This window comes from Delphinapterus leucas, chromosome 18 (assembly GCF_059928025.1).
Source record: "Delphinapterus leucas isolate spDelLeu-1000000601 "Yukka" chromosome 18, BTC_Dleu_Yukka2, whole genome shotgun sequence".
In the NCBI taxonomy this organism is placed as follows: Eukaryota; Metazoa; Chordata; class Mammalia; order Artiodactyla; family Monodontidae; genus Delphinapterus; species Delphinapterus leucas.
Genome location: NC_143146.1, coordinates 25,914,104 through 25,920,103, shown reverse-complemented (window position 1 = coordinate 25,920,103; position 6,000 = coordinate 25,914,104). Strand labels below are relative to the sequence as shown.

At 37.0% G+C, this 6,000-nt stretch overlaps 1 long non-coding RNA gene across 1 annotated transcript in view; it reads left to right on the top strand.

Annotated features, from left to right (window-relative positions):
- The first annotated feature begins 4,366 nt into the window (after positions 1 to 4,366).
- LOC149746832 (uncharacterized) overlaps positions 4,367 to 6,000 on the top strand; it is a 144,754-nt gene continuing 143,120 nt past the window's right edge. The window contains exon 1 of the long non-coding RNA XR_016388654.1: positions 4,367 to 4,761. This is a non-coding gene — a long non-coding RNA (uncharacterized LOC149746832). The remainder of the gene's footprint in view (positions 4,762 to 6,000) is intronic.

Genomic DNA, 6,000 nt, shown 5'->3' with positions numbered 1-6,000 from the left:
ATCCAGTAAGGAGTTAGATATTTGGACCTGGAACTCAGAGGAGAGATAGAGGCTGGAGATCCGGGCTAGATTATGTGATTCTTTGAGAGGGGAACCTCAGTATTTACAAAGTGAACTGCAAGAATATGCTGTAGAGGAAACAGAAAAAAATCTAACCTAGAACTAGAAAGGTAAACACAAGACCAATGCCATGGAAATTTGGAGAAGAAAAAATACTGAATGTCATGAGATTGCATAAGTATATTTCATGCAGTAGCCCTATGGGAGTTGCAGAACCTATTCAATGGCAGATGAGGAACAAGATGATTTATAAAAACATTGGTAGAGAATCCTACCACCCTGGGACTGCCCTGCAAACCAAATACGCCTCTGCAGGGTTGGCCACAGAGTTTACTGAAGACTGCACAGGGCAGGCTGTGTTAATAGCTTTCTTCTTCCTGTGCAACTGCAGTGCATGCATCTTTCTTCTGCTGTGATGTGGATGAAACTTTCACACTTCCTTTCTCTAACTGGAGAACATTTGCTTGTACACTTGAGAAGACTGAAGAACTTCGGAGTCCTCAAAATAATCTCTGGGCAAACATTCCCACTTTAACACGCAATTATTTGTTTCCAATATAGTATTTGAATATAGTTTGTAGTACAGTGTTTGTACATAGCTTGTATCCACTCAGAAAATGTCAAGTAAGTGAATGATGTAGCTATCGACTCATATGTTTATTAATCTGTTAACATGGCCCACATGAGGCTAATGACAATGAATACTTTTTTACAATATGCATGTGGGCACGATCACAGTCAATCTAACATATTTTCCAAAAACCATTTTTAATCATTTCAAAGTGAATTCACTCTGTGAGATAAGACTAATTAAAGGAAGTAAAAAATGATGAGTTCAATGAATAAAATGTTCAATGCAGACATCCCTTGCTCTAGGTAATTTTTGTGAGCATTTTCTTATTGTTTCTTTGCTTTAGTGTTTGATTCTGAAAAACTGAGTCTGCTTGGACTTGGGCCATTGGCCTATTTCGTATTTCCAGTTTTTGCAAATTGGAATATATATTAAATTTCAGAGTTCCTCAGACAAAAGTATATTAAACATCCCCAATTGCTCTTTTCTAATGTAAAAAAATGAAGTGATCTCCAGTGGAGAGGGACTCCCTCTTCTGTGGGCTTGTCTGAAGAGCAGGGGACTACTTATATGTGAGTTCAGAATCATTGTGCCAAAAAGATGGTTGCTTCGATGTGTCCTATCAATCATTTTGTTCTTTTGTTAAGATTTTTATTTTGTGTTTCACAGAGTATAAATCTGGCTTATTACCTTTAAATATTCATGCAGAGCCATATATTACCTTAAAATTTTTATGTTTTTCTTGACATAATTCTTATATTAAAATTAAGACCTTCAAAAGTTTATGAGCCAAACGAAGAGTTTAAGAATATAAAATGGAACCCATCAAGCCACCAGAGTAGAGATGCCTAAGTCAAGTTGCTCTGAAAATGAATATTAGTTACTAATAATTGAGAACTATATTCTCCTGCCAGAACAAAACGGATTATTTCTATGATGGATATAAGGTAATTCAGTAAAATAATCAAGCAAATTTTTTTTACTGTTGTTTTTCTATTCTGTTGAGGGGACCCAAATCTGGCATACTTATGAACTGAATATTTGTGTCTCCACCAAAATTTGTTGGAGGTTGAAACCCTAACTCCCAATATGATGGTTTTTGGAGATGGGGCCTTTGGAGGTAATTAGGGTTAGGTTAGGTCATGAGGGTAGGACCCTCATCATGGAATTAGTGATCTTACAAGAAGAGAAAGTGAGAATATAGTCAGAATGTGTCAAGCCAGGTAGAGAATGCCCACAAGAAATGGAATTGGCCTGCACCCTGCACTTGCACTTCCCAGCCTCGAGAACTGTGAGAAAAGGAATTTCTGTTATTTAAGTCACCCAGTCTATGGTATTTTGTTACAGAAGCCCAAGCAGACCAAGATAACTATGATATTCCCTGGGCTGTTTCCTTGTTTCCTCATTTTCAGAATTTTATTTCATCTTTCATATTTCAAAAATGGACAAATCAATAAAACGTTCAGTGATTGTGAGGTATTGCATAGGATATAAACAGGGCGATGTGACAGAGCAGTAGAAGAGCGATCAGGGAAGACTTCATTGTTGTTGAAAATAAGGTTGTTTGGCATTGTAAAGAGTAGGTGGGGAGAGAGTTTCAGGAAGGGGTAATGGCCATCTCATTGGCCCTGTGTGTATCCTAGCACCACTCTTTGTGATTCTAGATATTAAATAAAGACAGTTGACAAGATGACAAAGATGAAATTTGTTTTGGATTTGGTTAGGGATGGAGAGGGACTTTGAAAATATAGAATTTTTCTGGGCACACGTGTGATCTATTCAAAAGAAAATAATGTAAAAGTATTTAAAATTTGAACAATTGTTGAAAATGCGGCTTTCTTGGTAAAACCTACATTGATAGCTTACATTCTCACTCTTACTCTGTCCTCTACTGTTGTGTTACAACCCAGTTTTATGTGTCTCTGAGTTCTATAGGATTTACATTCATGATTGTGAATGCCTCTCTACAGATGGACTCTAGAAACTGTGCAGGGACTTGGGAAGTTACTATAGATTTGCTGCAGTGCAGTGTTTTATTTCTATTGTGTATGTTAAGGTCTAGCTTCTGGAGCCAGATTTCTGCACTGATTTCCTGGCTGAGGCTCTGCAAATGTGGTTGGCACCATGCTAGGGTGGCTCAGGTAGCCAGGAACTGAGATTATGTTTACCATTTTCATAAAACCTCATGGAATAAATATAGGCTCCAGTCACCCTTTATTCTACCCCCTACTATAGCCCTTAGCAGGAAGGAAGTATCATTTTCATCTCTTGGTACAATGAAAGCTCTGAGAATCTAGTTACAATTTCTTTTAGCAAATGGAATCCCAGAAGTGTCTGCACATAGCTAAAATGCACATGTATTCTCTTAGAGTTTTTTTTTCAGATCATGGTTGAAAAATACCTGCTCTTTAAATTATTCCATTGCTTTACAGAGGAAGTATTGATTACATGACTGCAAGCATAGATCAGGCTGGGATGTAATTACAGGGCTTACTTTGTCTCTGTTGTCCAACAGAATTAGGCAGGAAGTGTTCATGATGCCAGCGGTTTAAGGTGTTTTGGAGCCCATTATGTTTCTGGTTCTCTCAAGAACTTAAGCATGGATCAAATGACATTTCTGTTGCCCAGTTGTCTGGAAGAACAACAAAGGAGGTATTACTAGAGATACATTTTTTCAAGTTTTATGTTTGTACATTGCTAGAAAATGTTATATGCAGCCTTCAAAAGGTAGTCTTCTGTAGCATCACTCTTGTTACCTGATTTTTCTCTCTTTTGCCACAGTGTGAGTCCATTACTGGTTCTATATTTGGTTATCATGCTAAACAGTGATGTAACTGAGAAGATAAAAATGTGTTTGTATTATACAGTTTATTTCTTTTTTAACAATACTTCTATATTAAATTGTTTTTCTTAGATGTCTAATTTTAAATTAGAATATCAGAATAAAAGTTTCTAAAACTGCCCTTCCATCTCATTTACTTTTTTTTATGGGTTATTATTTCCTGTATTGAGATTTTCATCATTCTTATAAAAATTGAACCTATTTTTTTTTCTTGTTAGTTCTCTTGCAAATTTCCTGGCAGTGATCATGTTTATTCTCAGCTTTTAAGCTCTCTCTTCAATTAGGTAAAGAAGCTTTTTCATTCTGCTACTGTTTTCTGTCATTTGGGGTTCTACCTCCTCTGAAAATTCTTCTCAAAGCTAGATTCTCCTCCATCACTTCTCCCATCCTAAATATTATATTTCTTGATATTATTCTTATTACTATTGGGCAATTCATACTACATTCCACTCTTTCCTCAGACTTTCACATTATTGGACTCTTTGGTTTCTTTGCAATGCACCCCAGATTACAGTTTGAGTGCACAATTTTCTTGAAGCAGTTGTGCATATAACTGCTTTAATCCCAGTTACATAACTCTGACCTTGTTACTGGTTTGCAATCATTGTGTTTGTTTCCCGTTTAAAGTTTCACTTTTCATATTCTTCTTCTTCTTCGAAAAACAAGATGACAATTTCTATCATATGTCAGAGTGGTAGAAATGAACCTTCAGGGTTGTACAGGCCTCCTTCACCCTCCCTTTTTTGAGATCTTGTTAATAAAAGCCATCACCCCAAAGACACAGACTTGGATTTTGATGAGCATCTTCAGTCTTTGCTAGGAAGGGCAAGAGTAGTGATGCTGGCAATTTGGGTATGCCAAAGAGAAGCCACAAGGTGCTTTTTTTTTTTTTTTTTTTTTTTTTCTCGGTACGCCGGCCTCTCACTGTTGTGGCCTCTCCTGTTGCGGAGCACAGGCTCCGGACGTGCAGGCTCAGCGGCTATGGCTCACGGGCCCAGCCGCTCCGCGGCATGTGGGATCTTCCTGGACCAGGGCACAAACCCGTGTCCCCTGCATCGGCAGGCGGACTCTCAACCGCTGCGCCACCAGGGAAGCCCAAGGTGCTTTCTTTAAGTGAAAGGGTGACAGTTCTCAACTTAATAGGGTAAGAAAAAAAAATATGCTGCAGTTGCTAAGATCTACAGTAAGAACCAATCTCCTATCTAGAAAATTGTGAAGAAGGGAAAAGAAATTCATGCCAGTTTTGCTGCTGCACCTCAAGCTGCAAAAGCTATGGCCACAGTATGTGGTAAGTGCTTAGTTAATATGGAAGAGGTATTATATTTGTACAATAAGATATTTTGAGAGAGAAAGACCACATTTACATAGCCATTATTACAGTATATTGTTGTAATTGTTCTATTTTATTATTAGTTTTTGTTGTTAATCTCTTACTGTGCCTAATTTATAAATTAAACTTTATCATAGGCATGTAGTTACAGGAAGAAAACCTTGTATATGTAAGGTTTGGTACTGTCTGCAGTTTGAGGCATCCACTGGGGGTCTTGGAACATATCCCTCGTGGATAAGAGGGGACCACTGTAGTTCGTCTGTGCTCATTTTCATTAAATTAGTTCTTTGTTTTTAAACCTGTACTTTACCGTGGAGTAGCAGGAAGTGATGTACCTTTGGTGAAGGTCACACAGCATAATGGTTAAGAGCACAGAACATAGTCAAACAGATTTGTGTTTATATCTCGGCTCTCCTGCTTCCTATTGGTGTGATCTTGGACAAGATGCTTAACTTCTTTAAATCTCAGCTCCCTCTTATGTAAATCTGAAATAATAATAGTATGAAACAGCATATAAAGCACTTAGCACAGCAACTGACGTGTCGTTTATAAGTATTCAATCAATGTTAGTGATCACAAAAACCGCCACCACCCTGACCGCTACAAGTTAACAGTTCCGTTAAGAAGCATCACAACAGCAGTCAGGAACACTATTGTTGCAGCTATTTTCTTTCCTTTAAAATCCATACAACATAATGTCCTAGAATCACTTATGTATGCAGCATAATTCCACTTTACAAAATAAAATTAGTATATTTCCTGAATTAGTTCAAAGTATAAATGTTAGGTTTTATTTAAAGAAATGAAAATATTAATATATTTTGTATTTATTTTTCTCTTTTAACAGACCACAGGTAGATAGTTGTAATGAAGATACCATCCTAATGCAAATGATTGTTGCTAAATCAATAATTAGGAAGGGCAGCCTGCTGTACTGGAAAGAGCAGTGAATTCATAACAGAAATCTCAATTTGTAATTCATTTGTTCCAGCCTGTAGCATTGTGACCAAATACTTATCTGACTCTAAATTTTGATCTTTTTTTTTTTTTTGGACAGAGGGTTCCAGGAAGGATGCCTTATTTTTCTTTCAATATTTATTTATTTATTTGTTTATTTATTTATTTAGGTTGCACCAGGTCTTAGTTGTAGCACGTGGGATCTCTAGTTGCAGCATGCAGACTCTTAGTTGTGGCATG